We start from the raw sequence: 12,144 nt of genomic DNA, 5'->3' as shown, positions 1-12,144 counted from the left end.
ATCCAGGCTGCAAGTGATGCACTGAATTGTAACATCAACGCTTTATACCCAAAAGTAAACAGACCTGCCGACTACATAGCAAGCAGCAGAGAGACTGAGCCCACCAACTATTTCGTCCAACAGGACCATCTATCGAAAACATTTCTGATAGAAGGTCTTATTTCACAAAAATAACCCTTCTATCCAGAAACTATGATGACTAAATCCTCTTTTCTGGATAGAAGGGTTATTTCGACAGCGATAACTCACTATAAAAAATGTTTCTTCACGTGGTGACGTCAACGACGACGTTGGTGGGTCAGTCTCTCTGCTGCTATCATGTAAAATATTTTAGGATTTTTAGTTAAAAAATGTATCTAACCCAACTCGGTATCGTGTCCTAGGATCATGTAAATTTATTGTTACAAATCCGTGTGGATTTGCCTAAGCACGACTAAAGAAATTTCTGAATCTATTGAGGTCCATGTCACCGCTGCACCAAGTCTGATGAATATTTCGTAACGTGTGTACGTCAACTCCGTTGAACACCGCAAGAATGTTACAATTGTCTCTGATCACTTTTAGAATTTGTGTATACCGTTGAGTCACATAAATGACATCAGTGTTTTTGTGTCGACCACGGGAGAATATTCTGGCTGGATTTTTTTGTTTATCCAACATCACATCATCGTACACAACTAAGTTGTTAATTGATCCATCAATGTCGTCGACGAATGGAGCTTCTTCGATGTCAGTTATAAAATCAATAACATCTTCATCGTTTATCGATTTTGCACTTTCGTTAAAATCTTTTAGCACTTGATAACACCGCTGATCGTCCACATATGGGGCTATCAAATATAATTTATCCCACTTCATCCACTTCATTATTAAATTAAGTAACAACTGTGTCTTACCCGACCCAGATGGACCTATGATAATCATTCGGATAGAATTTGGTAGCACTGAGTTATGTTTGATTGGCTCTCGTCGCTTTGTCGCGGAAAAGTCAGTGATTTCCATTTAATATATCATAAAATAAATATGGATTTATATTGTGTGAAATGCCGAGCACGTACCCCAACTACGGATACAACAACAATTACAACAAAAAATAATCGACAAGCGCTTACAGGCAAGTGTGAACGATGTGGCACAAAAAAATTTAGATTTATTAATAAAAAAGCAGAGGTGATATCGCAGCCAAGTTAACAGCGCTGCCAGGAGCTCCGTGGGCTAAATACCCAGGAGAAAAACATCTTCCAGGATATAATTACTGTGGTCCAGGAACCCGACTTGATATCAGACTTGATGCTCAGGATCAACCAAAACCCGGTGAGTATCCGATAAACGCTATTGATAGCGCGTGCCATGCTCATGATGTAGCTTACCGAAGCAAGGATTTGCAACAGCGCCATCTTGCGGATGTGAAATTAATTCATGCGTTAAATGCCATCCCTGATAAATCTTTCAAGGAGAGGTTAGCATCCTGGTTAGTAAAATCCGCAATCAAATCTAAACTTGTATTAGGCGCTGGGTAATTAATAACAATGCAAGCATTTCCAATGGAGTCGATTTATTATTCCCCAGGCGGATACTGGAGAGGTAACGCGGCAATTAGTAAACTCGCTGAAGCAGCAAAAGTTACGACGGTTACTGCCAAAAATTGGTTATCCCGACAGGCAATATGGCAAATTTATCTACCGCGCCCTAAACAAATTCACTTTGCGCATTTCGATGTTAGTATACCAAATGAGGTTCATCAGGCTGATATATTATTTCTGCCACATGATACTATCCGAAGACGCACATACAAGTACGCGTTAACCATAGTTGATGTTGCCAGTAGATTCAAAGATGCGGAACCGTTAACAACTAAAACAGCATCTGAGGTTGCTTCTGCGTTTGAAAGAATTTATTGGCGAGGTGGTCTACGTTGGCCAAATTTATTACAAGTTGATCCTGGCAAAGAACTTCAAGGTTTAGTATCATCATTGATGAAACAACATAACGTCACCATACGACGAGGACACACTGAAATTCACCATGATCAGGCAATTGTTGAACGATTCAATAGAACACTTGCTGAGCGGTTATTTGGATATCAATACGCAAAGGAATTTATTCAAGATGCGAGATCGCGCGAATGGGTTGCAAGATTACCAAGTGTGATAACTGCGCTAAATAGCGAGATCACCCGAACCACCAACATGAAACCTTCCATCGCGATCACAAAAACACAAGGTGTTTTTCAAGAAAATATACCCGTATGATGTGATTCTTCAGCACGGCCGATACTGGGTAATGTTACTGTAAGATATTTATATGAACCAGGTGAACTTGAAGGTGGTAAACGAAGAGCGACTGATCGCATTTGGAGTGTTACCACACATAAAATATCCACCGTGACAAGATCTACTGGCAGACCAGCAATCTACAGGTTGGATTCAACTGCTCCTCAACGCGGATTCACCCGTGAGCAACTTCAGGTAATTCTCGAGGACACACAATTGCCGCCAAAATCACTGAAGTGACTTAACTAGCACTGGCACCCCGACGTCGATTACACTCAAGACACGTCAACATGACATTATCACGTGTATGACCGCGATTGTTATTTTTTCTATCTAAGGTAAATTGTCTTGAATTTTTATTCGAATACTGCCATAGCATTATACAATTACAGCTCGCACAGTGATTATTCTGCTGTTGTTTCAACGCGTTAATAAATTCAACATCAAGATCAAAATCGCGATTATTGTTTTTGTCACTCTGTTTGTAACCGGCGAGTTTTTTTCTTATTACATCACCATCGCTGATGTTTTCATTGTTTTTATCGGCGTTTGATTCATTCAAGACAATTCTTCGCAGTTGAGATATTCTTCTGACTCTGGACACCACCAAGTAGACTAAGTTTGACCATTCGATTCGATCATCAATGATCCAGACAGTTGTATCTGAAATAGTCAGTCCTTGAGAACAATGAATGGTCATTGCGTATCCTAGCGTCCACGGAGATTTATTCATTGCTAGTGCATCCTCGACAGCATCGATGTCAACTAACACAATATCATTCAATACTAAATTGTCTTTCCTGGAATATCAACATCTATATTTTGTAACCGCGTATCAGTTGGTCTATAACATAACGGCGTTGGCAGCATTGGAAACTTTTCTTGTTGTAATTGAAATAGCTGTTGTTGAAGTGTGTCTCTGACTATCTTTCTACTTGCCACTATCAAATCGTCTGGTTTCCACACTCGTAAAAAGTCACTCATCGAAGTTTAAGGAATCATCTCGCGCATGATTTCACATTGAATTTTATTCGGTTGTAGCCTGATTAGTGTTTTAAATTCTTTCAGCGTTGCATCAAGTGCTCGGTAATCATCAGACACTTCTTCGTGATAATCAACAAAATTCCTCAGCCAATCATGCGGAGATGCGCCGACAAACGGAGGTGGTTGACCGTGATCGCCGCACATAACAACTGCAGTATTTTTCATTAACAGCCAATCAAGAAATGTTTTTAAGATTTCCAGTGACACCGTACATATCTCATCCCAAATTATTATATCATTGATATATTTTGTTCCCATTCGATCTGATGTTCACACACCGCCGCTGTATTTGAAAAAGCTGTGATAAGTACAAGAATTGACTCCTCGCTGTTTCATCTCTCTGGCAAGTCTGTGTGTGGGTGTTAGCACAATCATATCTGATTTTCGAAATAATTCAATCGCTCGAGTTGTTATACCAGACCCGACCGGCCCATTCAAATAAACAGTTTTATGTCTGGTGATTGGATCATCCACAGACGGTGCGGAAGATATTTCTGGCATCTCGGATTTATAATAATTATCCTCAATTGCAACATCAGCGGATTCACAATACTCGTGCAACATCTCGGCTTTTATTCTCCACGAACCCCATTCATCTCCGCCGCAGAATTTCATTATACCGGTCAGTGATTCTGAATATTTTTTATCGATATAAAATGAATCCGTGGCAACTCTGACTGCGTTACCAGGAAATCTATTTACCATCGATAACAAATTTATAGAAACATAAGCCAGCATTGAAGATCTCAAATGTGTGTATTGAGGCGATTCTCCGTCGATATAACTTACAATTGTGCCCAACTTTTTCCCGTCGGACAAGAACACATCCTTCCTGTTACAAAATATGTCTCTGGCAACCGCGTCGGCGATTATAAAATCCAATTCAGCTTCATCGATAATCAACCATGAGTGATGCATTTTATGATCAAATGCTGCACCCTGAGTAAATTTACCGATTATTCTTCGTCCAAGATCTTTCGCTGTGCTTTCACTGTTTTTGAGTTTGATCTTGAGAATTTTAGGAGCCTCACTGATAATGACATCCACCGGGGTATTTGGACACTCTCGTGCATACTCGCCGATAACTTCTTCGAGGGTAACACGCTCCGGTGTTGGTAACCAAACTGAGGTCTGCGGTCGATAACATATGATCGCTTCACTGACAGTCAATGATACCAGTATGCCGCTGTCAAGCATGTATCGCAATAACACTATTGGTACCCAGCGCTTTTCAACGAAGTGTCTGCCAAACCAAACATAACAAATCGGATGAAGTCCCGTGGCGAACACAAACGAAGTCACACGAGCAAATCCTGTCAGGTCAGCGTCGGGTAAAACGCCGTTTACGGCGACTCGTGTCATCGAGTTCGTGGGGTGTCCAAACCGCGCAAAGTATTCGCGGCACTCGCCGTTCCCGAGAAAGCTTCCTGGGTAGCAGGCAATCATATCCACGGAAATCATATCCCGGTAGTCATACTGGGTATTCCACAACCCGCCATGACCATACTCGACACAACTTAACTGTATATCTGAAAGAAACTGACTTCGGGTTGGTCTCCACGAATTTCTTTCTCTGGCGGCGTGAGCGGCAACACTTGGAACTGTAAAACAATTAACCAATAATTGCTCTTCGCTAGCATTTCTCATATACGTTTTTGCGATTTTTTTCATTTGTTGTTGCAACGATTCTGTTCTGTATAATTCTCCGTTGGGTGTCACAAATTGATCATAGTCGCCATCTTCAGAGCTCCTAAATAACCACACCGACACAGGGTTGGTTTTACTCAGCGCGTAAATAACCTCGTATATGTTTCTGCGATAAAACTTGACAACACAGTCTCGTGGAAATATTGTAACCGCATCAGTCCACGCGTGCGAATTATGATCAATAATTTCAATCGGTGTTCCTGACTTTTTATAATGCTTTGAATTATATAATATCTCTCCGGTTAGTGTTTTTACTGTTATTGAGCATTTTAATTTACTTGATAGCGCAGCAACATCATTTATTGTTGCCCCGGTATTCTTAACCGATTCACCCCATGATGTTATTTTTTCACGTCGCAGATCGGTTAAACCGTTTCCTCATTTTGCGTTTTTACAATGTTCCATTACTCGCTTGGCTACACAATTCAACACCAACGACGTAGTCGTCGACGCAGTCATTCGCATCGGAGCGAGTTTATCAATTTTCGGTTTTTTACAGGATATATTCCATAAATGACTGCGGTTACAGGATACGCTCGAGCGTAATATGGTATATCAATCCTGGTCAGCATTCCTGGTTTACAATTGCTACTTAACAGAGCGGTCTTTCCGTTAGCAAGAACAGGGTCGAGTTTGTCACGGATAATCCACGTATCGTCTTCAACGTTGACAATAAATTTTATTCTGAAAAAATATTTCTTTTTACGTTGATGAAAATCAATATAATCAATAATTGTTTTTGCTCGGGCATCAGTCATTGTAGCATCGATGATGTTCTCATCGATGACATCGTCAACGTCGCGGATAATTTTAAATGTCGACCATGCATGAGATGCGCCGTCGTCGCGAAATTCTTTTTTACCCTCGTTGATAATATTAAACAGATCAGTTAGATGCCGTCGTCGTGGATCCGGGTTTAGCCTGTCAAGATCGAATCTCCCGGCGCCAACTGCGGATAATTTCGAAAACACTGTCATATTATATTTAAGACAAATATTTAAATAAGAAAATATTATATATACAATGAACAACTGCAAATGGTTAAAAGTTGGATCTGTAACAGTCTGTGGTAAGCCCTGCAGGAAGGAATTCTGCGGTGAACTTATACAGAGCATCAAACGAGGAAGCACAGGACCTATTCGTTGCCTGCGATGTGGCATTGGTGTCAGAGGTAAAACACAATTATGTGGGGGGTGCGGGGGGAAACGATACCGGGAACTCAAACGATATTACAATAAAAAAAATAACGGAGACGCGCTAAAATCCGAAAGTGATTATATAACTAGGTTTTCAGACAAATTATAAATTAGACAAATACATGAAGTATATATGAATCAAGAATTTGTCTCACATCCAACCATTAAGAATTACGAAGCATCACGACAGGGAATAGTTAGAAATAGCAGGTTGAAAAAACCAGTTGGTGTTGTTGATAATGCTGGTTATCTAAGATTTAATGCTGGAGGGAAAAAATATCATATTCACAAGTTTGTGTTTGAGGTATTTAACGGTGAGATCAAAAAAGGTCTTGTAATTGATCACAAAGATAATAATAAACTTAATAACTCTCTTCAGAATTTGCAAGCCATTACCCAGAGCGAGAATTCTGCACGAGGTGGCACTGGTAAATTTAAGAGCGTTACAAGAAGAGCTGTCAGATCTCTCAATAAAAATACTAATAAAGAAAATATATTTCGCTCAATGAACTTAGCTGCGAAGTATTTCGGTATTAAACCGTGTTCGGTTCAACGTGTCGCAGAAAATGTTATCAAATCAACTTTTTCAAATAGGTTTGATAGCTGGATTATATTTTATTATGTAGATAACTCTGCAGCGACTGCTTGAAAAGTCAATGATACAATTATTTCCCCCTTGACGCTGTCAAGGTGACTTTGTCAACAGCGCGCTATAACACTTTACAGGTGCGAGCAGACGATTTTCTGCACAAGGAAGTAAATAACTACCTGTATAAATTTCACAGGTAGATCAGTATATGATATTTTTTAAACCCTGTATTATCAGATTGGAAAGTGGCACAATGGTAATGCGTTTGACTTTCATCCCGGTGCTATCAAATGTCATGTTCGAATCCTCGTTACGGACATACTGTCGACAGGCCCGATTTATAGGGTTTTTATAATAGTTGGGGGGGGGGGAGAACCCCAACGAAGTTGCACAACTTTCTCCGTTATCACCCGTCAAGGGTGATCTTTTGCCCCAAACGGGATTGATTTCAGGGGTAGGGGTGCAACTTCGTTGGATGTAGAATTATAACTCCGCATCTGTCTGTGTTGTCTATATGTTTGTACCGTCCTAGGATAAGTTAGAATTAAGTTATATGTTTGTACCGTCCTAGGATAAGTTATATATACAATTGTAAAATACAACTGCTGTAAATATGCTTCTACTGTAAATACTACATGTTTGTGCTGTCTTAAGATAAGTTAGAATTAAGTTATACCACTGTGTAAGGTTGCTAAAAGGCGGTGGCATTTTAGAAGCTTTACAGATGTAAATACTATGTGTTTGTGCCGTCCCTAGGATAAGTTAGAATTAAGTACTAGGATAAGTTATGTGTTATGTGTTGTCCCCATATGAGCCTTGCTAGCATATCAAATGGTAAGCTAGGAGGTTCACAAATGGGGAATGTCTCGTCGTTCGCAAACACACCCTCTGGGCTTTCTAGACTGTTATTTGGCAGTTTAGGAGCTCAATCGGGGGTAGTGTTTCCGCCCCCTCCTGAGTTTGGTAGGATGTCATAAGACTCAAAGGAGATGTGATGTTTTTTTATTTTAAAGATATAAAAATATAATAAATATGAATCAAGAAAATATCAATAATGTGATTGATGCTATTAAAAAATTAGAAAAACAAGGATTTAATATATTACTAAATGTTGAAACTATTCTGTCAGATTTTGAATCATTATACGAAGCTAAGCGCGCAGGGCGTTATATTCTTCCTGCTCAATATCGATTCATAAAGATGATTCAAAATAATTTGTATAAATCGCTGGCCAGCGTAGCGGAGACACAAATAAATGAATTTGTTCCACTGTCTCGTGCAATCGAAAAGATCAGGCTGGCACTAGCAGCCGAGTATGAAACAAAGAAGATAATTAACAGTCGGGTCAGAAAATTAAAGCATTGTATGTCCCTTGATAAAATCAAGGACGAAGTCAAGAGTGAAAATCCAGAGAATTTAGAAAGCAATGATAGCTTCGTCACGGATGACGAAGTAAATACCTCACCTTGATTGCATTACTTCCTTGACTTCATCAAGGAAGTGAAATCGGGTACCTAGAAGTGAAATCGAAAGTAAAAAAAAAAGTAATATTTTTTTTTACTGTGTAAATTATGCAACTGTCCGATTTCGTTGGTTTTCATAGCAAAATACCAGCGAAAACTGTCAGTGAAAAAAATTATATTATAGTAAAATTCTGCAACTGTCCGATTTCGTTGATTTTTCGTGGAAATACCCTATCAAATCCGTGACTTTGGTCTGTTTTGTTAATTTTTACTAGCAAATACCCCTATGAAACAAGTGAAATGGACGATTTCGTTGATTTTTACTAGCAAATACCCCTATGAAATCGGGAAAATGGCCAGTGGTAAAAAAATATATATAAAGTAAAATATTTTTAAAGAATTTTCACTGCAGTATCTTATCAAGATGATCCCGTGAAATGCACGAGTGAGCAACATTGAGGATTTGGTCTGCGTCACAAGTAATCATCGTGATATTGTTTTCGCGGAGTTGCTTCAGCTGAAAATCTGTCAGTAAAAAATCATCATTGCCGTACTTATCGATGATTATTTTAACAACGCCCGGGAAATGATTTCCGGTATTTTTCGGATGAATTCTTCAAGCGCGCGCTTGTCAACGATGGAACATTTCACGTGCTGATACATACTATTATTTTCGCGTTCATTTAATATAATTTATTATGACAGTGCTGTCGCTGATGGTGATGTCGTTAGCGTTTCCCACAGTGCTATCATCGTCGTCGTTGTCGTTGTCAGCGAAATCACTGTCAGAGAGATCTTCATCACTGACAACAAAATCACTGTCAGAATCACTTTGTGATTCACAAACATATTGTGTTTCCACGCTAGCGTCAGAACTGTCAGAGAGATTTTCATCATCATCATCATCATCATACTTCTGGTAATTCGAAGATTTTTTGGACATTATTATGATATGATATTATTAATTGAAAGTCTTAAAATCGTTTCTGAAATTCCCTGAATTTCCATTGAAAATCCTTTAGGATGAAAGTCTTAAGACTTTACCAGCAAATTAATACTAACTGTCTCCCCACGCAGGTCCAAAAGTCTACCCTGTTGGTCAGTGACTTTAAAATTTATCCTTTTCAGCGTAGGGTTATGACACCGCAGAAATACAGGATTAATTGGCTCTTGCACAATCAAAACTCCAGGTGGTTCTCTAGGAGTAAATGAATACAGTATAAACCCCTGCTGGGCTTGATTTGATATTGTCGTGGTTACGCTGTAGCTGCCATCGATTACGTCACATACAAGATTGACCGCGACGACATCAGTGATATTTACGATTCCCGGAGAAATATGCCGGCCATCGCTCGTTGTGGAATTATTGTGTGCTAAGATAGTTGGCGGTGGCAATATTCGCTTGTACTGGTCAAGAATATCCGGGAAGTATTCATCGACGATATCAGTGACGTTTTTTCGTAGCGTGGCCACGGGGACGTATCCTGGAAATTTAAAATTCGGTAGTTCAGCTTCGGTCAGCGAGAACCTATTCAGAAATTTTTGTTTATCGCTGGGTTTATTGCCAATTATTGACTGAATCATTAGCTGGTTATAATGTTCCATATCGTGTGCAATGTGATTTAATATCTCAATTCGTTTAATAATTTCTTCACGTGAACCTGTCACATCGGAAAGATGTTCTCGGAGGCGTTGTCGTAGATGCGTCAGTTGCGCTCGGTGAAACACATTAACAATTTTAAAATATTCAGTAATTCCGCTTATACGAACACTAAATCCCTCCCGCAACCGCGGCTCACCGTTAAGTTCTGGGAGGGTAAAATACCACATAAGATCTCTGTCATCTCCAGGGGGGTTGGGGACCAAGCCAATCGACGTTGTTTTTTTTAGATCATCAAGATGTTGTTTGTATTGCGGTGTAAGTCCGTGATATGATTGTTTATCGGTGATATAATCAGACTTCGTTGGTGTCGGTGGTGTCGGTGGTGGATTTTCAGGCCATCCTAATACTGTTCTGATTGAACTGTTATAGATATCAACGGCGTAACCCGGTGTTGAGATTTCGATGATCGTGGACAGCGTTGGCTCGTGTGCAGTGATTGATATTTTTGCTTCTTTTCCGGTGACACGTTTTATTTGACGCTGTATTTCTTTGTTGATTTCTTCTATCTGATAACTCCCAGTGGGAAGTGTAATAGTATTCCAATCTGGTGTGCCATCAGCGCTATTCTGATATGAAAATACAAATGAATTATCTGGCAACTGTCCGTGAAATGATGTCGACCTGATATTGGGCCAACTGTGATATACTCGTAATTGTGTCAGTGCTATTTCGGTAACTGGAATTGCAGTTGGAAAATTAATATCGAATTCAGGTTGCGTCGAAGATATTGATATCATTGTGGTCCTTACCGGAGTTGTATTTGCGGCTATCTCTTGAAGTATCTCCGTCATTATTTATCTTCATCGTTTTCAAATTAAAATTCTTTGCACGCTCGTAATCGTTGTATATGCCAGACATCAACGTGAATTCGGAATCTGATATTGTTGTATCGTCAAGGCTGGATGATATCAACGAGGACAATTTCGAGTATGCGCTGTTGGCCACGCTGTTTACCCGGTCATACTCGTGTAATTTTGTTATCGCGCACGAGGATATTTTTTTTTGCAATTATATTAGCAACTCCTGCGATCGTCGTTGATGCTGAAATTGTGATTGTGATCGCGATTGCGGTCGTTACCGGAGTTAACGCAGACAATAGCACACCCGTGGATGCAACTACCGCAGATACCGAATACACTATTGTGTCTAGCGCGGTCACACGCCGTTTGTATTTTTTTATTTTTGTTACGCATTTGTCAATGGTGTTTTTCAACGTTGACTGCCATTCGCGTACCTGATCATATCGGTATTGCTGAGCGTCTAATGTTGTCTTGATGCTGATTTCATTTTTATTATTATTTACGTTGTGACTAAATCACAACGTAACCAATTGAGGTGTTTCTGCGACGAATTCCAAACACCACCAATAGGATGTTGCGGTTAATTTCTTGTCTGCGGCTTCAAGTATAAATATTTCTTCGGTTCCGCTGTTTAATATTACAGTTACAACCCCGGAAAACCTGTCGGTGGAATGTCTCCAGGGATATGTTGTGAAGATTTCAGATTTAGCGGCGGAAAACACAGACAGTCTATACACGCCAGTGGCTGTTGCTGTGTATTTGATAGTGCTATTTTGTCGGGACCATGTTGCGAATCCCGATGATACCGTGAATACGATGTTGGTGATATGCCCGGGAGTAACTCCAGTGGGGACTTTAATCAGACTGGTTTTGTTAACGATCTCAGGAATCCCCGCTACGATGTTTTGCTGTGTTTGTTTGATCGTGTCAATGTCGGTCTTGATTTCAGAAAGTTTTACGTCGATGACTGGAGGAGCCCCAAAGAACTTATCAATGGACTCATCAGCCTTTGCGAAGTTTCTTCGAAGTCTTGTAAACGAGCCCACGTGAACATCATAATCTGCCCGCAACGTGGCTAGTTTACCGTCAATGGTGTCTACATATTTTTTGTTGGTGGCATCTTCGGGGCCTTCCGGATCCGCTAACACAGTTATTTTGTTACCGTTCATGCTGAGTTCACCTGTCATTGTATCACCGGTCTTCGCTACACGGGCTAGTGCAAGTTTTTGCATATCATCTCGGAGAGCTGCAATTGATATCGACGAATCTCTGATTCTGCCGCTGTCAATGAATACAACGATGTTGTCCGTGGTAGCTCCAATAACCCTGCGAATTATGTCATTCCACTTAATGTTACTGGTTTTTAGTTTGCCGTGCCTGTCCTGAAAAATAACAACCTCATCTGGGTC

This window comes from Sinohyriopsis cumingii, chromosome 10 (assembly GCF_028554795.1).
Source record: "Sinohyriopsis cumingii isolate HCF-2022 chromosome 10, ASM2855479v2, whole genome shotgun sequence".
NCBI lineage: Eukaryota > Metazoa > Mollusca > Bivalvia > Unionida > Unionidae > Sinohyriopsis > Sinohyriopsis cumingii.
Note: the sequence above shows the minus strand (reverse complement) of the source record.